Below are 24,074 nucleotides of genomic sequence, written 5' to 3' on the forward strand. Positions count from 1 at the left end.
TGCTTCTACTCATGTGTTCTTCCCATCGGCCTTTGTGATGGGAGACCATGTGCCTTCGCAAAGCAGTTGTACCTAGGTGGCTGTTGGACTTCCCACGACTCAGTTTCTTTTGGCACAGGTTGCAAATGGCATCGCTGTTGTCAGAGGCAGACACACAAAAAAAATTCCACACTGCTGAGCTCTGCGATGACGACATTCTGGTGGTGGCAACAGCATGCGTTGATGGGCGTCGACGGGATGTCTGGCTGACCCCTGGTGACGATGCATGCTGTCTGACTGTGCCACTAGCTCCTTGAGACGACCTCCCAATGCTTCCAAATCGTCTCCTCCTCCTCCTCCTCTCTGTCTCCCCATCTGAACTTTCCCCCTCTTCTTCTTCTCTTCTAGCAGGCACCCACGTGACATCCACTGACACATCATCATCAACTGCTTCACTTGTATCTGAAACATCAAGAAAGGAAGCAGCAGCGGATACAACATCATCATCATCATCACACCGTACCTCCATGTCGGTAATGCTGCCTGACTGAGACTGATCACTATTATCTACATCCTCTGTCAATGATGGTTGCGCATCACTCATTTCTTCAAAATGATGTGTCAATAACTCCTGTGACAGATCAAGTGAAGCGGCTGTGGTGCTAGTGTTGGTGGTGGCGACAGGCGGCGGAGTGGCACTGGTCACTTGAGACCTGCCCAAAGCACAGCTGGATGTAGATGGTGCGTCAAGGTTAGGAGGACTAGCAGCGGAAGCTGAAGAAGATTGGGTTTCCTGTGTTAGCCATTCAACTAGGTCCTCCTCAGAAGTTTTTGCATCTCCCCTGGCACCCGGCGTCTGAACAATGTGCATATTTGTAGGGTCTAAAGGAATCACAGCACCACGACCATGACCACGGAACCTGCGGGGTGGCCTGCCTCTGCCTGTCATTTTTTTTTAAATGGACACTAACAATACTATTAAACCAATTGAGTGGTGGCACTGTGAAAGTGGGCACAGTATACGCTGTGAGACTGACAACAACAAAAAAGACAGATGTTTTAAAAATCACAAATTGTTAATTTTTTTTAAATATTACTAGTACTGTGGCAACAAATATGATTGTTTGGCACTATTTGGCAAATGGGCCTGTCTGGCACACACGCTGGGAGAAAGGAAACTGCAATTCAATGGCACTAGGAGACTGAAGAATCACAGTCAAAACAGTTATGATTAACAAAAATTCCAATCCTGTTACAATAAATATGAGTGGTGGCACTAATTGGCTAGTTGGGACTGGCACAGAGGAAGGCAGGCAGGCAGGAGGAAAATGCAATTCAAGGGCACTAGTAGACTGCAGATTGACAGTCAAAACAGTATTGATTGACAAATTTTGCAATACTGTTAAAAGAAATATGATTGCTAGCACTAATTGGATAGTTGGGCCTGGCACACAGGCTGACAGGCAGTAGAAAAGTGCAATTCAATGGCATAAGCAAAAAGAGGATTAAGATCAACAATCAAGATTTTTTTAATTGTAATTAGTAACTATACTGTGACAACAATTGGGATTGGTGTAAATAGTTGGCAAGACGGCCTGGCACAAAAGGAGGAAAGTGCTATTCAATGGCACCAGCAAACTGAGGATTCAAATCCCAGCAACTATTACCAAAAATTTTAATTTTTAATAATTAAAATACTGTCACAACAAATATGATTGGTGTAAATATTTTTAAGTAGGCCTGGCACACAGGCTTGAAAGGCTGTAAAAAAGTGCAATTCAAAGGCACGAGCAAACTGAGGGTTAAGATCATCAACAATAAAGATTTTTTTAATTGTAATTAGTAACTATACTGTGACAAAATATTTGGATTGGTGTAAATAGTTGGCAAGACGGCCTGGCACAAAAGGATGGCAGGCAGGAGGGAGATGCAATTCAAAGAAACTAGGAGACTGATTACTGACAGTCTAAACAGTGATGATTGACAATTTTTGAAATACTGTTAACAGAAATATGATTGCTGACAACAATTGGCTAGGTGGGGGCCTGGCTCACAGCAACTATTACCAAAAATTTTAATTTTTAATTATTAGAATACTGTCACAATAAATATGATTGGTGTAAATATTTTTTAAGTAGGCCTGGCACACAGGCTTGGAAGGCTGTAGAAAAGTTCAATTCAAAGGCACGAGCAAACTGAGGGTTAAGATCATCAACAATATGGATTTTTTTAATTGTATTTAGTAACTATACTATGACAAAATATTTGGATTGGTGTAAATAGTTGGCAAGACGGCCTGGCACAAAAGGATGGCAGGCAGGAGGGAGATGCAATTCAATGAAACTAGGAGACTGATTACTGACAGTCTAAACAGTGATGATTGACAATTTTTGAAATACTGTTAACAGAAATATGATTGCTGACAACAATTGGCTAGGTGGGGGCCTGGCTCACAGCAGGCTGCAAGGCAGGAGGAAAGTGCTATTCAATGGCACCAGCAAACTGAGGATTCAAATCACAGCAACTATTACCAAAAATTTTAATTTTTAATTATTAGAATACTGTCACAACAAATATGATTGGTGTAAATATTTTTTAAGTAGGCCTTGCACACAGGCTTGGAAGGCTGTAGAAAAGTGCAATTCAAAGGCACTAGCAAACTGAGGATTAAGATCAACACTAAAAAAATTTTTTATTTTAATTAATAACTATACTGTCTGACTGTGACAACAATTATGATTGGTGTAAATAGTTGGCTAGACTGCCTGGCACAAAAGGCTGGCAGTGGCAGGCAGGAGGTAAATGAAATTCAATGGCACTAGGAGACTGAATATTTGCAGTCCAAAAAATTATGTTTTTTTTTTATTATTACTGTTACAAGAATTGTGATTGGTGCCACTAATTGGCTACTTGGGCCTGGCAGACAGGCTGGCAGATATGAGTCGTGGATGGTAGGTAGGGCAGCAATTTAACACAGTATGCTGTGTAAGTGACAAAAACACAGGACTGATAGAAAATTAAGTTACATTACACTAGCAAAATATTTTAAAATTTTAGATTTTAATATTAAAATTATGTTAAGAAGTGCAATGCACATATGACTCTATGAGTGGTCGCACTGGCTGGCTGCTACGTAGGGCAGCAATTATAACAACAGTATACTGTGTAAGTCAGATAGACAGTTAGACACAGGCCTGATAGAAAATACAATTAGATTACACTAGCATAATGATTTAAAGACTTTTTTTTGGAAATTTTAAGAAAAAGGTTAAGCACATACATATGAGTCGTGGCTGATAGCCTTGGAAGGGCAGCTATTAAAAACAGTAGGCTCTGTATGTCGGATACACACACGCCTGATAGAAAATACTATTAGATTACACTAGAAAAATGATTGAAATTATTTTTTTGGGGGGGAAATTAAAAAAAGGTTAAACACATATGAGTCGTGGCTCATAGACTAGGGAGGGCAGCAAGTAAACACAGTAGGCTCTCTATGTCAGCAAAACACACAGACCGGATAGAAAATTATATTACATTACACTAGCAAACAAATGTAAACTTTTTTTTTTTTTATATTAAAATTAAGGTGAAAGAAAAATAGATATGAGTGCTGAGTGGCTGCCTGGCACAGACCAATTAACCAAAAGACTGAAAAAAAGAGGTATATTAATGCTGAGTGAGCCTGACAGACACAGGCATGATAGTAAATGTAATTAGATTACACTAGAAAAATATTTTTTTTGTGTTTTTTTTTTAAATTAAAAATAATGTTATAAACGCATTATTAACACTGGTGGCTGCTGGCTGGCACAGAGCAATGAACCAGAGTATATGCTGTGTGACACTGGCCTGATAGAAGATGAAAAAAAATTACACTAGAAAAATAATTATATTTTTGGGTTAGTTAAATTTAAACTAATGTTGTTAGGGAGATATCAGTGGTGGCAGTAGTCACAGCATATGCTGTGAGCCTTAAACACACAGCTGAAAGCCAGGCAAATGCTAATAAAAAAAGAAAAAAGAAAAAAAACGGCACGAAATATAGCCCTAAAAAGGGCTTTTTGGGGTGCTGTGCTTGCAGCAGAGATGAGTGGAGTCCTTCTGGACTTTAAATACACTAGCCTAGCTATGTTTTTCCTATTAATGTCAGGAGCAAAAACACAACACGTCCTCTCATTAAAAAAGCAAGGACGTTATGAGTCTAAAATGGCGGATTCCGAGTAGCTGGGAGTGTCTGTGAGGGAGTGTCTGATGTTGATTGGCTCTAATGTGTCAGGCGGCTGTGACATAAAGGGTCAAAGTTTCCACAATGATGACACATAGGGGCGGATCATGTGTTCGCCCACAAACGCGAACAACCTATGTTCGCTGTGAACCGTTCGCGGGCGAACAGTTCGGGACATCACTACCTATATCAGGTCTGCTATTCTATTGGGGGCTGAATAATAGCTCCTGAAAAGTGTGAGTATGTATTCACATAGTTGCATTGAATCTATTATACACAGTACCACACTATATTTTGTCCTTTTTATATTGTGGGACATGCTCACACATTCCAGGAGGAATGGGGAGAGCTGAGCCTGACAGCCTTGTGTTTCAGGACCGTGCAACACTTGAGCTCAAGATAGCTTAAAGGGACATGAAACCCAAAATGTTTCTTTTGTGATTCAGATAGAGAAAACAATTTTAAACAACTTTCTAATTTACTTCCATTATCTAATTTGTTTCATTCTCTTGGTATGCTTTGCTGAAGGAGCAGCAATGCACTAATGGTTTCTAACTGAACACATGTGGTGAGCCAATGACAATCATCCACCAATCAGCAGCTAAATCCTAAGTTCTCTGCTGCTCCTGAACTTGCCTAGATAAACCTTTCAGCAGACGATAACAAGAGAAGGAAGCAAATTAAATAAAAGAAGTAAATTGGAAAGTTGTTTAAAATTGTATTCTCTATCTAAATCATGAAAGAAAATTTTGGGTTTCATGTCCCTTTAAGGTTATGTGAGTGAAAATTTGACACGTCATTTTGACACTGAATTGTGTTAAAGTATTGCACTATGTTATGTTTCTTTTTCTTTGAGATACTGAAAATTGGAAGATCATGGGCACAATCAAATCTATGGCACAGGTTTTCGGTGCAAGCGTAGGAGATGCCTGAGAGCCCCAGAGAGCAGACACATCTAGGAGAGGTACAGAGGGTGCACATGTGGACAGAAGGAGGGATGAGGGAGAGGATAGGGAGGAACCCACACCAGGGACATCACAGGGAGGAAGCCAGGTGTCCATGGAGGATGAGAGGTTGAGATGTCCCAACTTCTCATTTGATGAACATGTTGCCCTAGTCCAGGCCATTATGGACAATTACAGTGCCCTCTTCGGGCAGGAGAAGGGCAAAGGCATTGCCAAAAAGTGAAAAACGGCATGGTTGGTGGTAGAGGAAGCCGTCAACAGTGTGGCCCCGCAGAGGAAGACTGTTGAGGGCCTGAAAAAGCAGTGGAATGACTGCAAGAGGTGGGTCAAAGAAAAGATGGGGCAGGAAGCTATGCACCAGAAGGGAACAGGCGGTGGTCCATCCCTGGACATTGAGTATAACACCTGGCAGGAGATGATATGTAGGTCCCTGAGTATCACAGCAGTCCGTGAACTTCCAGGGGCTCGTGACTCAGGGGCTGCAACCACAGCACATCATGCTGGTGAGTAACATCCCACACACCAGTATTATATGTATTTGAGATATAACATCCTTTAATATCACACATTCATGTACACTATGAGGAGCATGGTATTTGGCCTACTAACAAAAACATCTACATTTATATTTGACATTAATGCTACTTAACACAATGCAATTCATGATATGAGGTGGAATAGTGCAATACTAACATGTCTCATAGTAACACAGGCCACAAGCCACATGTAGAGTTTTCAGTAAATGGACACTATAGCCATCACAATACTTTTAGCTCAATAAAGCAGGTTCTGTGCCTACATCAGGCTAAAGTAAATTGTATGACAATAGTGTCACTTAAAGAACAAATTTTTTCCATCACTGACATGTACACATAACTATTGTATGACACACATACCTGTATACTGCGCATATTCAAATCCCTCATAGAACAAATCACAATGTGCACATGCATGTTATAGAGTTTGACATGAGAATCAGTATAGGCCCTAGCATGTATCAATGTACATTGTATGCCCACATGGACATATATCTGACTGTACTAATCCCTCTCATCATTTGACTCCTCCACAGAACCTCCTGTCATGAGGATACAAACAGGCATGCCGCTTCCACCACCAGTCTTCAGGCAACCACATGAAAAGTATGCTCCCAGGCATGAGCATGATGTGATGGCTTCAGTTGCGGACCCAGGAGTGATGTCACCACCATTGCCATATGACCCCTAGCAAGATTCCTGGCCAGAGGAATATTCTTCTTTTGGCTTTGAGGGGGAGCCAAGACAGCCACAAAGGGTCCATGTATTTATCCCCCACCAACACAATCTCATGGCAGTCATGGCTTTTACCCACAGACTATGTCACAAGAAGTGCCAACTAGACAGGCTGAGTGGTCACACACTGGTCATCAGTGGGACTATCAATCAACCCTGAGAGCTCCACCATCCTCATCACTTGGGCGAGTTCCACCATCCTCATTACTTGGGCGAGCTCCACCATCTGCAGATGAAAATATAGCAGAAAGTACTCAAGCACCAGCAGATGCAGCTGAACCTGCCCCACCAGAAACATAAGATGCAGCTGAACCTGCACCTCAACCAACTAGAAGCCCTGCGGTTCAAGAGCCTGTGGATGCATTGTATTCTCCCCTGGGTGAGGAATACATTGCACTCCAGGAGGCGGCTCATAACAAGCTCCGAGAGCATACAAAGAGGCCAAGAGAGGTTCCACAGGAGCCAAGAGAGGTTATTCAGGAGCCAAGAGAGGTTACACAAATGTAGCATAGAGCTGCAGAGGGACATGGCAGCATCATTAAGTGGAAGTGTTCAAAACCAGTCACAGATGATGCGAATTCTGTCTGATATACAGATGGACAATAGATGGCGAGAACAAAATCAACTCTTAGGTGTGTTGGTTGAGCACTTTACACACCAGTAGGACACTGCCTCCAGCCTATCATTTGTGGCCAGCACACCAGCAGAAACATCATAATCTTCTCAAACCAGGAGAACAAGGAAATCCACTGCAGTCACCTCAGCTCCCTCATCCAAGCCAAAAAATAAATAAATATTCTTATAGTTCACCATAAATCTTGTCCTCTGTTATTTACCATATAATTTTCAACCACATCCATGTGAGGTGTGTTTTAGTACAGTAACATTGTTAAAACATATAATAAGACCTGTGTGGAAATGGCAAAAAAAGGGGTAATATTATCATGTTTATGACATATTTATGTTCTATAAACCACATCACATAGTTGTGTATGAAGGGTACATATAGTAATAATCAAGGTTTCTCACATACAATATAAATTGACACATGGGTATATATATATATATATATATATATATATATATATATATATATATATATATATATATATATATATATATATATATATATATAAAAATAATAATGTATTTACAGAAGGTGTGAACATAAGGTATAAACATCCATTTTCATTCGTCTTAATGATAGTCAATAAATCCTAGTGACTTAAACATGAATTAAACAAATGATAAATTTACAGTAATTAGGGTGGTTAAGGGAAGGGGGTGGGATGTAGTAGTTTCACTTACATGCAGTGGAAATCCGCAGTATGTAATTCTGCAAGACATGATATATACACATGCGATGGTTGGTGAGGTACAGTCAAACATCATAATACATGTGAATGTTACGGTTTATTGTACTTATGAACAAGTAACTTACAGGGGAAGTATTCACGGATGACAAAGTCCCTCACTTCATTCCCTCTCAGTGTCCCCCTGTCCACATCCTCAGGTACAGGAACCAGCTGCTGATCTTGGTCTGGTTCTATGTCCCCCAATATAAGTGTGTCCACAGCAATGTTATGTAGAATACAACATGCATTGACAATGGGACACACTTTGTTGGGGTTATACTGTAAAGCTCTGCCTGTCAAATCCAGACACCTAAATCTGGTTTTGAGTAGGCCAATGCGCCTTTCTGTGACATTTCTGTTACGTATGTGGGCCTCCTGGTACCTGAGTTGTGGCTCTATAAAGGGGTGTACCAAGGGGGTTAACAGCCATGGTCTGCAGCCGTACCCTGCGTCACCTGTCATGTAACATATGTATTATGATTACTACAGGTTCATCATGTGCTTAAAGGGACATAACATGGATTTCATTTAAAAGATATATTTAAAAAAACAAAACATTAAATTGGTGCATTGTAAGAAATCTACTTTTATGCCAGGATTAGTCTAGACAAAATTCTATTTTCATGATTCAGATAAAACATGCCATTTTAAGAAAATGTCCTTTTAAGTGATAAAACTATTTATAGTATACTGTCCCTTTAAAGGGACATTAAACACACATTTCTTATTTCATGAGTTAAAAAGAACCTGCAATTTTATTCAACTTTATAATTTACTTCTATTATGTAATTTGCTCCATTCTATTGATATCATTTGCTGACAAGCATATTAGATATGCTCATTAGCTGCTGATTGGTGGCTGCACATAGATGCCTCATATGATTGGCTCATCTATGTGCATTGCTATTTCTTAAACAAAGGATATCTAAAGAATAAATCAAATGAGATAATAGAAGTAAATTGTAATGTTGTTTAACATTGTATTCTCTATCTGAAACATGAGATAATTATTTTGTGTTTAGTGTCCCTTTATTAGAAATATACAGACAGAATGAAGGTACTCACCAAGCAGCCAACCTACCGAGAGTGTTCCAGATTCAAAAAGCTGGAATAAGGAGGTCTGGCGCAGGATGTAGGAATCATGGGCACTCCCTGGAAAGCCTGCATACACATGTGTGAATTTCAGAGTGGTATCGCAGACCATCTGGCAATTCAAGGAGTAAACCCTTTCCTGTTAATATAGAGGAATGGCTCCTCACGGGGGGCCACGATACGCACATGTGTGCAATCAATTGCCCCCATGACATTGGGAATACCCCCTAGTCGATAGAAGCCTTGTTTAAGACTGTTCCATTCCTGGAGGGTACGGGGAAATGAATGTATTGCTGTGTCTGGCTATCTAGAGCAGTCAAAACCTCCCCTAGGAGCCTGGAGAAGGTGGACTGCGTTAGGCTAGACACAAGGCCCTCTGTTGACTGGAATGAGCCAGATGCCAGGAAGTGTACAACACACAACAACTTCTGCATACCAGTCAGAGCTCGGTTCCTATTCGCTTGAGGGTCAATATCATCCTTCAAGACCTCATATAGGTCAATGAGGCTTGCAGAAGTCAAGCAATACTTTTCCCTGACCTCCCCTTCTGTCATTCCAAACAGGGTGACCCTAACCCTGTGTATCCTTGGTGCCCTTGCTCTTCCCCTCTGCTGATGCCGACGTCTTATAGGCCCTGCTGGCCTATGACCAGCTGCAGCAACAACAGCAGCAGGTGCAGCACCAGGAACAGGGACAGCAGCGTGAGGAGCAGGGACAGCAGCAGCAGGAGCAGGGACACCTACAGCACCATGACCAGGGACCTCAGCAGCAACTATAGCATCAGCAGGTATATCCTCCACAACAGGGGCTTGTAGGGCTTCCAGCACCCATTCTGCCCCACGATGCTGTCTCTCTACGTATTGGAGATAAAGCAGGGGAAACATGGTGGCTAATGAGGGTGTGCATTGCCAGGTGTTTTAAGGCTGCAGGTGAGAGGTTGTGCTGTTTGTGATTGGTTTGACACACTTGCAGGGGCAGGAATTATACATGCTTAGAAGAGGTTTAACTGTTTCATTTGCGGATGATATGTATGTGATTGCGCATGCGTTTGTTAGGCCTTCAGGGAGTTACGTTGCTTTTCTAGTCAGTGCAAGGGTTACTGCGCCTGCAATTTGTGGCGAGATAAGAATGGAGTAGATTTTCTGAATTCTGCGCACGTAAGTCCTTACGCTGTATATTGGATACCAAATTGCGCGTCTGTTCTATGTTAGTCTATGGCTAAAAAAAATACGTCTGAAGGGTGAAATATACGCGCATAACTTGTATGCTACGCCGTATATATAATACCAAAATCGCATAAAATCTGGCATCGCCGAATTTTGCGGGCGACGCTGTATATGTAATTGAGGCCCATATGTTTTGTTGCTCAATATATTCTTTTTTAGCATTACATTTGTTATTTGTTCATATTTTGTTTGTGATTGCAAGTTATTAATTATTACATTTGAGTAAAACAGTTGACTTTGCTATGCTGAGCTCCTCTGGCTGTGCCTGGGGATAGAAGGTTGTATTTCTTTCCTCATCAGACAGCTTTTACATGCATCTCTAGCACATCCACTTGAATAGGTTTTTATATCTATCTGTCCTGTAGTTTAGAATAAACCTTGAAGAACCCAAGTATTTTATGCCACAAGCGGACACCCTTTGGACTTAAAGGGTCATGAAACCCAAAATATTTATTTCATGATTCAGATAGAGAATACAATTTTATTTGCAAATTATTTTCTTATGCTTTGGCAATAGATTAGGGTGACCAGATATTCTCTTTTTTTTAAGCAGTGGTTCTATTGTCTCCAGAAATATTTGAAGAGGGACCAAAACGTTCCTTTTTTTAAAGTCAAATTATTTACTTTAATTTTTGTTGCCTACACTTTCAGCTCTGTATCAATGAACTACAGTTGTCTGCATGCTGTGGCAGGAAAACATGCTGTGCACGTGTAAAGAATCAGTGATAACTCCAAGATCATTTTTACAGGACAGAGTGGAGAGCAAAGCAGATTCTGAGTGAGCAACTAGCACATAGTTGCTGTAATGGAGACAATAAAGACTGTAATTAGAGAAGGTGAAGTAAGAACAATTTGTGCACAGGCAACATACATAAAAACAATCAAATGTTACAGCATTTAATAAATGTTTTCTATACTATGTGAGTTCTTAACCCACATAGGGCTAGATTACAAGTGGGGCACTAACTGTTGTGCACAAGCAATATTTCTGTAAGTAAAGAACATTGGAATGTGAAATATTAATAACTCCTGTTGGGTTAGCTTGTGAAATGTTAGAATTTTTTTTTTTCTGTGCTCTCAATTGAAGTCTATGTTGCGATACTCAAAGTCCTTTGGTTAGCGGACATCGGGTTTCGCTTGCGTGCAAGCTTTTTACTTTTAACTTGTATTATGCACAATATCCCAACGTGTGCAAAAAGCTTACTTCTAGCAAAGGTAATGCTCAAGCGCTAACGCTAAATACTGCTCCATCTAGCCCATAATCTTCAGCCTCTCAGCTGCTTATTTATGAACGAACATTTCCAAGCACACCAACATATTTTGAGCTGTAGCAGGTGCAAAGACATAACTTTGTTCAAATATTTCTACAAATATGAAAAAAAAAAATTAATCTCTGGTGCATCATCTATATAGCTTGAGTATCAGCGCTGAATGAAAAAACTACAGTCAAAGGATCAATCTAATCGTTCATCTTTTGTTTGCATGTTACCGACCAATTATCCTGTTTTTAAACAAATATTGTCAGCCTAGGATAGATAGATTTGTTTCTTGTACAGATAATTCATGTGTTTCACCCTTCTCTGTCCTTTCTACCCTTATAATTTTAAAGGAGAATTAAATACATTAGAATTGCCTTATCAGTAAGTACATAGTAAAAAGACACTGCAATAGAAGTAGAATTTTAAATAAGCAGTAGAATTTTTTCATGACAAATTTCAAAATGTATTTCAATTTTCCTGTGCCTGTATCATGTGACAGCTATTAGCCAATCACAGGCTAATATATATGTACACTGATAACTTTTGCACATGGTCAGTGGTATCTAGGGCCTCAGAAACTGCATAAAAACCACTGCACTATAATTAAAGTAAACTGTAAAGATTCTTAAAACTACAGGCACTATCTGAGTCATGAAGGTTTAATTTTGACTGCAGTGCCTTTTTAAGGGTGTGAATGAAAGATGTATGGCAGACTGGATACAACTAATATTATTTTAACCTCCTCCTCAATATTCTTGCTAAAAGATGCTATAAATTAACTCTTATATTTGGTTCAGATTATTGCATTCTTGCTTTAAATAATTTTCCAAAGCTTCCCTATAGCTCCTTCCCAAGCTTTCCAACAGCTCCTTAGCTGACACTCTAATAAAGTGTTTAACCCCTAAACCACCACTCCCGGACCCCGCCACAACTCTAATAAAGTGTTTAACCCCTAAACCACTGCTCCTGAACCCCGCCACAACTCTAATAAAGTGTTTAACCCCTAAACCGCCGCTCTCAGACCCCGCCGCAACTCTAATAAAGTGTTTAACCCCTAAACCGCCTCTCCTGGAGCCCACCGCAACTCTAATAAAGTGTTTAACCCCTAAACCGCCGGTCCCGGACCCCGCCACAACTAAATACAATTATTAACCCCTAAAACACCGCTCCCGGAGCCCACTGCCACCTACATTATATTTATTAACCCCTAATCTGCCCCCCCTAAACCGCAGCCACCTACCTACATTTATTAACCCCTAATCTGCCGCCCCAATGTCGCCACCACTATATTAAAGTTATTAACCCTTAAACCTAAGTCTAACCCTAACCCTAACACCCCCTAACTTAAATATAATTTAAATAAATCTAAATAAATATTACTGTCATTAAATAAATTATTCATATTTAAAACTAAATACTTACCTGTCAAATAAACCCTAAGATAGCTACAATACAACTAATAGTTACATTGTAGATATATTAGGGTTTATATTTATTTTACAGGCAACTTTGTATTTATTTTAACTAGGTACAATAGTTATTATATAGTTATTAACTATTTAATAACTCCCTAGTTAAAATAAATACAAATATACCTGTAAAATAAAACCTAACCTAAGATACAATTACACCTAACACTACACTATAATTAAATAAATAAATTAACTAAACTAAATACAATTAAATACAATTAAAAAAAATTATCTAAAGTACAAAAAAAACAAACACTAAATTACAGAAAATAATAAAATAATTACAAGATTTTTAAACGAATTACACCTAATCTAATCCCCCTAACAAAATAAAAAAGCCCCCCCAAAATAAAAAAAGCCCTACCCTACACTAAATTACAAATAGCCCTTAAAAGAGCCTTTTACGGCATTGCCCCAAAGTAATCAGCTCTTTTACCTGTAAAAAAAAAATTTACAACCCCCGCCAACATTAAAGCCCAGGTACGCTGGATTGAAAACCAGGTACACTGGGCCAGAATAGTGGCGAGCGTACCTGGTAGTTATTTGATAACTAGCAAAAGTAGTCAGATAGTGCCGAACTTGCATTCGGAACATCTGTAGTGACGTAAGCATCGATCTGTGTCGGACTGAGTCAGGCGGATTGTATGTTATATCACCAAATTCTACTTTTGCCGGTTTGTAGGGTTTGATAACTAAGGCAAATCAGGCTCGCCACAAATACGCTGCAGAATTTCAGCGTATTTGCAGTTGACGCCTTGATAAATAGATGCCAGTGGCACTACTTAGTGTGATAACAGGTTCTTAAATATCTCATTAGAAATTACAGGGGGATAATCTTATCTCCTCCCGGTGCCACCGACTCCAAGTAAATATTAACCAAATGTAATCAAGAGCTAAGAAGGGTAGTTTAGGGGTGCAGCTATTTCTAAAACTTAACGATGATACAGACTTTTTGGTTTGAAAAAGGCCCGTATACCGGCCGAAACCCGTCACCTTGACTCCTGTTGTCCTGCTTATCTCTTTCTACCTGTTGGAGGTGTGTCCCCACCTAATGCCCACATTTCCTGCTATCAGCCGGGAATCTTGGGGGTACATCTCTCTAACATCTCTGGCAGTTTTGATATCAGCTTTGCTGGCACTTCTGAGACCTGAAACAGGCATCCTCCTAAACAAGGACTTATTTGCCACTTTGAGGTGGGAAGTTTTTAGCTCTTTTTTTAGACATTTTTTTATATCTTTATTTTTATTAAGGCATATTACAAAGATAATACAAAAATACAAAATGTCTGATATTTATACAAGTAAGACATCTAGGTGTATGATGAGTACTTTTCAGATGATATTTGCATTAAAAATAATAGTTAGAAAACTTAAGATCACAATATGCCTAAATTGTATGCTTAAAGGGACATAAACCCATTTTTTTTTTCTTTCATGATTTAGAAAGAGCATGCAATTTTAAACAACTTTCTAATTTACTTCTATTATCTAATTTGCTTTAATTTCTTGATATAATTTGGTGAAGAGCATATCTAGATAGGCTAAGTAATTGCTGATTGGTTGCTGCACATAGATGCCTCACGTGATTGGCTCACCAATGTGCATTGCTATTTATTCAACAAAGGATATCTAAAGAATGAAGCAAATTAGATAAACGAAGTAAATTGGAATGTTGTTTAAAATTGTGTTCTCTGCTTGAATCATGAAAGAAACTTTTTGGGTTTAGTGACCCTTTAACAATAGCTAGAGGTTTCATGTAGTAAGAGAACTAGTTTGGGCATGAATATGCTGTGACAACACTAATAGCTTGGAAATTAAATATATATATATAAGAATATGAAACTGTAAACACTAAATATCCTCCTATGGTGTGAGAGGCTACTCTTGGACCTAAATGGCAATATAAGAAATTGTTAATAGTGGAGGACAAATATTTAAGCTACTTTTGGACTCCAAGGTTGAGTAAAATATAAAGTAAATATTACCTGCATAATAATGAAGTTATTGTAAAACTTCAGGCCTGAAAGTAAGTAATAATCAGGTAGATCCACCAATGATAAAGTTAGAGAGAGCTCTAGGTAATAAAGAAGGAACTAACATTATGTTTAGCATAACCAACAATTATAAGAATGCTGGGGAACTGTCAATTCATGAGTAATAAGTGAGAGTTGGAAAATATGCAGTTAGCCTGTGAGGTAAGCAATTATCTACTATTTTGAAATATATTTTCTAAACTGCCCTGGCCGCAAGCAGCTCAGTAGTAGATCAGAGAACTTTGTAGACAGTAGGAATATAATTGGGAGTATATAAGAAAAAGTTAGCTATTAATAACAGGGAAATCCATCTATAGCATATGACATGCATAGCATTACAATTAAAAGGAATTTGTTCACAGGCTAAATTAGCAGTTTTTATGAAACAAAAACGAATTAAATAGAGAGACTAGTAAATGTATGTCAGTACATACTGTTAAAGTTTATGTGCTGCTAAAAGTTAGAGAGGTATTATGACATAACATCAGCTTTTCCCCATATAACTATCAAAATTCAGTGGGACCAAACAGTACAAGCTCAGTAGGTTACTAGAGGGTATTTGTGTCTTTAAAATATTTCAGCAGATATATTATAGGTTGTTTTGAAGAGCAGCCACAGCGATACCTTAAGCATGAAGTAATGGGTTGAAATGTGACCCCTCTACTGCAAAGTATTATATTAGAAACATATTGACATATGTGTCTTCAAAGAGCATTGATCAGAGAATAACATTAACTAAACCTTAACCATAGCATTAAATGAACATAGTTAACACGACAAGCTAGTAAAGAACAGATAATACTTAAGTACTATTCACCTTTGGAGGGAAGGGTAATAAACTGGCATTGGTTTTAGCTAACTCCAGACCTCTGTATGATCAAAGAGGATGCAGGCATTTTTAGAAACAGAAAGTGCATTCTGGACTTTATCAGTGGCTGTAGTAATGAGCCCAGGAGCATAGGATTATGTTGATATTGTAGAGTCACATAGGGCTCTATTTAACAAGCTCCGTATGGAGCTTGATGGCCCCTGTTTCTGGCGAGTCTTCAGACTCACCAGAAACAGCAGTTATGAAGCAGCGGTCACAAAGACCCGCTGCTCCCATAACCTGTCCGCCTGCTCTGAGCAGGCGGACAGACATCACCACAATACAACCCGATCGAGTACGATTGGGTTGATTGACACCCCCCTGGCTGGCGGCCTATTGGCCGCGAGTCTGCAGGGGGCGGCGTTGCACCAGCAGCTCTTGTGAGCTGCTGGTTGCAATGCTGAATACGGCGAGCATATTGCTCGTCGTATTCAGCAAGGTCTGGCAGACCCGATACGCAGTGTCAGATCAGGTCCACCAGACCTTGATAAATAAGCCCCATAGTCTGCACATGGGAAATTCTCGTATTGCAAGCCAGATGTATTGTTTGTATTGTGACACAATGGCCTCTAGTTATCAATGTCTGTCGGACCTGATCCGACAGTGCGGATCAGGTCCGACAGACATCGCTGTATATGACAAGCAATACGCTCTCCGTATTCAGCATTGCACCAGCAGCTCACAAGAATCAGCCACCAGCAGGGGGGTGTCAATCAACCCAATCGTACTCAATCAGGTTGATTTCTGGCGATGTCTGTCCGCCTGCTCAGAGCAGGCGGACAGGTTATGGAGTAGCGGTCTTTGCGACTGCTGCTTCATAACTGCTATTTCTGGTGAGCCTGCAGGCTCGCCAGAAACACAAGGCATCAAGCTCCCTTCGGAGCTTGATACATATGCCCCATTAGCTGTAATCTTGAGTGCTCTCTGATGCGTAGCCTGCAATCCAAGATGGCTTCTCGTGGCACGGCTCTTTTTTCAGCCGGGTATGAAGGTATGAACTTGTTTCCTTGCTCTTTTCAGACTGGTATTGTGAGAGAATTAGAGGGGTATGGCTTCTCACCTGGATGGACTTGCAAAGTTATGTATCCTGGAAGCAGGGTGGGAGTCACGCTGTCGGAAGTCTTCCAAAAGATCTGCCAGTATGGCATGAACTGCAAAAGGAGTTAGTTCCATCACAATCACTGGTAGAGTGTGCCTTGTCAATGAGGTAAATATAGAAATATAGTGCTTTACTGAAGAAAGCTTAAGGAGGTGCAGTACAATCTCACTGCTTACCCCATTTACCGTGGGGGAGAGGAGTTGAGGCCTACCCTGGTCTGGATTGAAATATGTAAGCAAGCTGGGAAGAAAACACATCTAGTAGTGCACAATGATAAACTCTGTTGATATAATTAAGGATGAGTGCGAGATGACTACAATAGAAACTGATTTATGACGGATAGATAGCTGTAAGTGCTTAGCTTCCAATTTTGCTACCATCCATGACAGCTGCCAAGAAACGCCCTCCCTTTTTGGACAATTTTTTCGAATAGTTAAACTGAAAACATTTTTTTTTATTTTTTACAGAGGATGATGAATTATAATAAATGAGTCCCGATAATATCCATCCATTGGTTTTAAAGCAACTTCGATCTGTTATAATTGCCCCATAAACTGTCCTGTTTAATCAGTTACTATTGAAACTAGTTGATAAAGATGATTGTGTAACAGATGACCTGTGGCACAGGTAAGTCACGTCCCATTACACACAAAAGATGATACCCAATGATGATATAATGGTGGAAGTGGGAGGTTGCTATCTAGAATATTGCTCAGTAGCACTTAGACCTATAGATATAGGTACCCATGGAATTGTGATAGTAGAAACATAGATTTTCACAGCAGATAAACAAGTTTGTCAAAATGTCTTAAAGTTGTAAACTTATCTAGTTTGTATGATAGCCTTCTGCTTAACCCAGGCATTCTTGAAGTCCCCAGAGTGTTTTTTCGTTATTACCTCTAATCAAAGTTTTTCCATGGGGCTGATTTATCAATGTCTGTCTGACATGATACACTGTAGTGTATCATAACCGACAGACATCGCTGAATGCTGACAGTATACGCTGTCGGCATTTAACATTGCAAAAAGCAGTTCTGGTGTCGCTAGCAGGGGGGTGTCAATCAACCCGATCGAATAGGATTGGGCGGATTACAGGACCGCTTGTCTCAGAGGCAGCGGATCAGTTAAGGAGCAGCAGTTTTAAGACCGCTGCTTCATACACTGCTGTTTCCGGAGAGCCTGAAGGCTTGCACGGAAACAGGGGCATCAGGGCCATTTGGCTCTTGATAAATCGTCCCCCATGAATCAACCACCCTTTCTGCAAAGAAGTGCTTCTCCACAAATTACTACTGAACCTACTACTATTCAATTCAGATCAAGACACCTTTTTCTGAATTTAACTTTTTATGAAAAATACTCAAAGCCTCAGCTTTACTAAGCCCCTTAATATACTTGAAAGTTACTTTCATACCACCTCTTTCTCCTTCTCTCCTCTTAAACTATATATATTTGTGTGATTGAGCCAAGGGACCAGGGCCCATTCCTTTGTAACAGCCATTAATGTGTCATTGAGTCTGTAATTAAAATTTGGATTTTTTCCTTTTCTGAATGCATTGTTTTACACTTTCCCACATTAAACTTTAGATCCCAGTAATTTGTAAAAAACCCTCCAATATCACTTTATATCACTTCTGATTTGGTCCACACTATCCAGAGTAGCAGCTCTATTACAAATTTGTATCATCAGCAAACATACATACTTTCCTTGTAATACTTTGCTGGTATTACTGATAAACATATTAAACAAAACAGACCCCAGAAATGACTCATGAGGAACATCACTAGTAAGTACCCCCTCTGCTGAATGCACTTCATTTACAAAGATACTCTGTTGTCTGTCCTTAAGCCAGCATTCTACCCAGTTCAACATTTTTGAGTCTAGAACAAGGATATATAGTTTATGAATTAGTTTGTTGTGTGGGACGGTGTCATATGGATTGCTGAACACTAGATACGCTACATCAAATGCTCCACCCTGGTCTATAACTTTAGTTTCATAATCAGTCAATTAGATCAGTCTGACAGGATCCAAAGCAAAACCCATGCTAATTTTGGTCCTCTAAATTATCTTTATGTAAGTGATAATTCTTTCATTTAAGATAGTTTCCATTAATGTACCTACTACTGAAGTGAAACTGACTGGCCTGTAGTCACCTGTGCCTGTGCTAACCGAACGTAAACTTGAGCTACCTCTGCTTCTGCTACCTGTACCTGAGCTACTTGTGCTAGTTCTACCTGTGCCTTTGCTACCTCAGCCTGTGCTACACCTGAGGTGCATTTGCCTGTGCTACCTGAGGTGCATGTGCCTGTCCTACCCTGAGGCTGTGCTACCTGAGCTACAAGTGCCTGTTCTACCTGAGGCTGTGCTACCTGAGCTACATGTGCCTATGCTACCTGAGGCTGTGCTACATGAGCTACATGTGTCTGTGCTAACCTGAGGCTGTGCTACCTGAGCTACATGTGCCCTGTGCCACTTGAGGTGCATGTGCCTGTCCTACCTGATGCTGTGTTACCCTGAGCTACATGTGACTGTGTACTTGAGGCTGTGCTACCTGAGCTACATGTGTATATGCTACCGAATCTGTGCTACCTGAGCCTGTGCCACCAGAAGCATTTACCTGAGCTAAACTTTGCCTGTGCTACCTGAGCATGTAACTGAGTCACCTGCACCTGTGCTACCTGAGCCTGTACCTGAGTCATCTGTGCCTGTGCTACCTGAGCCAGTACCTGAGTCACCTGTGCCTTTGCTACCTGTCCCTGTACCTGAGTCAACTGTACTTGTGCTACCTGACCCTGTACCTGAGTCACCTGTGCCTGTGCTACCTGAGCCTTTACCTGAGTCATCTATGCTATATGAGTCTGTACCTGAGCTACCTGTGCTTGTGCTACATGAGCCTGTACCTGAGCTACCTGCACTTGTGCTACATGAGCCTGTACCTGAGCTACCTGCACTTGTGCTACATGAGTCTGTACCTGAGCTACCTGCACTTGTGCTACATGAGCCAGTGCCTGAGCTACCTGCGCTTGTGCTACATGAGCCAGTACCTGAGCTACCCTGCACTTGTGCCTACATGAGCCAGTACCTGAGCTACCTGCGCTTGTGCTACATGAGCCAGTACTGAGCTACCTGCGCTTGTGCTACATGAGCCAGTACCTGAGCTACCTGCACTTGTGCTACATGAGCCAGTACCTGAGCTACCTGAGCTTGTGCTACATGAGCCTGTACCTGAGCTACCTGTGCTTGTGCTACATGAGTCTGTACCTCGAGCTACTTGCACTTGTGTTACATGAACCTGTACCTGAGCTACTTGCATTGTGTTACATGAGCCTGTACCTGAGCTACCTGCACTTGTGACTACATGAGCCTGTACCTGAGCTACCTGTGCTCGTGCTACATGAGTCTGTACCTGACGCTACCTGCACTTGTGTTACATGAACCCTGTACCTGAGCTACTTGCACTTGTGTTCATGAGCCTGTACCTGAGCTACCATGCACTTGTGCTACATGAGCCTGTACCTGAGCTACCTGCACTTGTGCCTACATGAGTCTGTACCTGAGCTACCTGCACTTGTGCTACATGAGCCAGTGCCTGAGCTACCTGCGCTTGTGCTACATGAGCAGTACCTGAGCTACCTGCACTTGTGCTACATGAGCCAGTACCTGAGCTACCTGAGCTTGTGCTACATGAGCCTGTACCTGAGCTACCTGCACTTGTGCTACATGAGCCTGTACCTGAGCTACTTGTGCTTGTGTTACATGAGCCTGTACCTGAGCTACCTAAAATTGTGCTACATGAGTCTGTACCTGAGCTACCTGCACTTGTGCTACATGACCCTGTACCTGAGCTACCTGTGCTTGTGTTACATGAGCCTGTACCTGAGCTACCTGCGCTTGTGCTACATGAACCTGTACCTGAGCTACCTGCACTTGTGCTACATGAGCCTGTACCTGAGCTACCTTCACTTGTGCTACATGAGCCTGTACCTGAGCTACCTGTGCTTGTGCTACATGAGCCTGTACCTGAGCTACCTGTGCTTGTGCTACATGAGTCTGTAACTGAGCTACCTGCGCTTGTGCTACATGAGCCTGACCTGAGCTACCTGTGCTTGTGCTACATGAGGACTGTACCTGAGCTACCTGTGCTTGTGCTACATGAGCTCTGTAACTGAGCTACCTGCGCAATGTGTCCTACATGAGCCTGTACCTGAGCTACCTGTGCTTGTGTTACATGAGCCTGTACCTGAGCTACCCTGTGCTTGTGTTATATGAGCCTGTACCTGTGCTACCTGCACTTGTGCTACATGAGTCTGTACCTGAGCTACTTGCACTTGTGCTACATGAGCCTGTATCTGAGCTACCTGTGCTTGTGCTACATAAGCCTGTACCTGAGCTACCTGTGCTTGTGCTACATGAGCCTGTACCTCTGAGCTACCTGTGCTTGTGCTACATGAGCCTGTACCTGAGCTACCTGTGCTTGTGCTATATGAGCGTGTACCTGAGCTTCCTGCACTTGTGCTACATGACCCTGTACCTGAGCTACCTGCGCTTGTGCTACATGACCCTGAGCTACCTGCACTTGTGCTACATGACCCTGTACCTGAGCTACCTGCACTTGTGCTACATGAGCCTGTACCTGAGCTACCTGCATTTGTGCTACATGAGCCTGTACCTGAGCTACCTGTGCTTGTGCTACATGAGACTGTACCTGAGCTACCTGCACTTGTGTTACATGAGCCTGTACCTGAGCTACCTTTGCTTGTGCTACATGAGCCTGTATTTGAGCTACCTGCACTTGTGCTACATGAGCCTGTACCTGTGCTACCTGCGCTTGTGCTACATGACCCCTGTACCTGAGCTACCTGCGCTTGTGCTACATCGAGCCTGTACCTGAGCTACCTGCACTTTGTGCTACATGAGCCAGTACCTGAGGCTACCTGCATTTGTGCTACATGAGCCTGTACCTGAGCTACCTGCATTTGTGCTACATGAGCCTGTACCTGAGCTACCTGCGCTTGTGCTAAATGACCCTGTACCTGAGCTACCTGCATTTGTGCTACATGAGTCTGTACCTGAGCTACCTGCGCTTGTGCTACCATGAGCCTGTACCTGAGCTACCCTGCACTTGTGCCTACATGAGCCAGTACCTGAGCTACCTGCATTTGTGCTACATGAGCCTGTACCTGAGCTACCTGCATTTGTGCTACATGAGCCTGTACTGAGCTACCTGCGCTTGTGCTAAATGGACCCTGTACCTGAGCTACCTGCATTTGTGCTACATGAGCCTGTACCTGAGCTACCTGCATTTGTGCTACATGAGTCTGTACCTGAGCTACCTGCATTTGTGCTACATGAGTCTGTACCTGAGCTACCTGCATTTGTGCTACATGACCCTGTACCTGAGCTACCTGCATTTGTGCTACATGAGTCTGTACCTGAGCTACCTGCATTTGTGCTACATGAGCCTGTACCTGAGCTACCTGCACTTGTGCTACATGAGCCTGTACCTGAGCTACCTGTGCTTGTGCTACATGAGCCTGTACCTGAGCTACCTGCGCTTGTGCTACATGAGCCTGTACCTGAGCTACCTGCACTTGTGCTACATGAGCCTGTACCTGAGCTACCTGCGCTTGTGTTACATGAGCCTGTACCTGAGCTACCTAAAATTGTGCTACATGAGCCTGTACCTGAGCTACCTGCACTTGTGCTACATGACCCTGTACCTGAGCTACCTGTGCTTGTGCTACATTAGCCTGTACCTGAGCTACCTGCGCTTGTGCTACATGAGCCTGTACCTGTGCTACCTGCGCTTGTGCTACATGACCCTGTACCTGAGCTACCTGCACTTGTGTTTTATGAGCCTGTACCTGAGCTACCTGTGCTTGTGCTACATGACCCTGTACCTGAGCTACCTGTGCTTGTGCTACATGACCCTTTACCTGAGCTACCTGCACTTGTGCTACATGAGCCTGTACCTGAGCTACCTGCACTTGTGCTACATGACCCTGTACCTGAGCTACCTGCACTTGTGCTACATGACCCTGTACCTGAGCTACCTGCACTTGTGCTACATGAGCCTGTACCTGAGCTACCTGCACTTGTGCTACATGAGCCTGTACCTGTGCTACCTGCGCTTGTGCTACATGACCCTGTACCTGAGCTACCTGCACTTGTGTTTTATGAGCCTGTGCTACCTGAGCTACCTGCTCATCAGCCAATATGATTTTTTCACCTTTAAGACTTCTCCCGGCTTCGTTGAGAATGGATGTCGGATCTTCTAAACTGTAAGTGGATCTTCAGGGGTTAGTGTTAGATTTTTTAAGGGTTTATTGGGTGGGTTTTATTTTTAGGTTAGGGTTTGGGCAGCAATAGAGCTAAATGCCATTTTAAGGGCAATGCCCATCCAAATGCACTTTTCAGGGCAATGAGGAGCTTAGGTTTTTTTTAGTTAGGTTTTTATTTGGATATTAATAATAATAATAACTATTTAGTAACTATTCTACCTAGTTAAAATAAATACAAACTTGCCTGTAAAATAAAAATAAACCCTAAGCTAGATACAATGTAATTAATAGTTATATTGTAGATAGCTTAGGGTTTATTTTATAGGTAAGTATTTAGTTTTAAATAGGAATTATTTAGTTAATGGTATTCATTTTTATTTAGATTTATTTTAATTATATTTAAGTTAGGGGGTGTTAGGGTTAGGGTTAGACTTAGGTTTAGGGGTTAATAAATTTAGTATAGTGGCTGCAATGTTGGGGGCACTTAATAAATGTAGGTAGGTGGCGGCGATGTTAGGGACAGCAGATTAGGGGTTAATATTTAACTAGTGTTTGCGAGGCGGAAGTGTGGTGGTTTAGGGGTTAATATTCGCGGAAGTGTGGTGGTTTAGGGGTTAATATGTTTATTCTAGTGGCGGCGATGTCAGGAGCGGCAGTTTAGGGTTTAATAATTTTATTTTAGTGTTTGCGATGTGAGAGAGCCTTGGTTTAGGGGTTAATAGGTAGTTTATGGGTGTTAGTTTACTTTTTAACACTTTAGTTATGAGTTTTATGCTACAGCTTTGTAACATAAAACTCATAACTACTGACTTTAGATTGAGTTACGAATCTTGCGGGATAGGCTGTACCGCTCACTTTTTTGCCTCCAAAAAAAGCTTGTAATACCAGCGCTATGGAAGTCCCATTGAAAAAATACTTTACGAAAATTGCTTAAGTTAATTTGCG

The sequence above is a fragment of the Bombina bombina genome, chromosome 6, assembly GCF_027579735.1.
Source record: "Bombina bombina isolate aBomBom1 chromosome 6, aBomBom1.pri, whole genome shotgun sequence".
In the NCBI taxonomy this organism is placed as follows: Eukaryota; Metazoa; Chordata; class Amphibia; order Anura; family Bombinatoridae; genus Bombina; species Bombina bombina.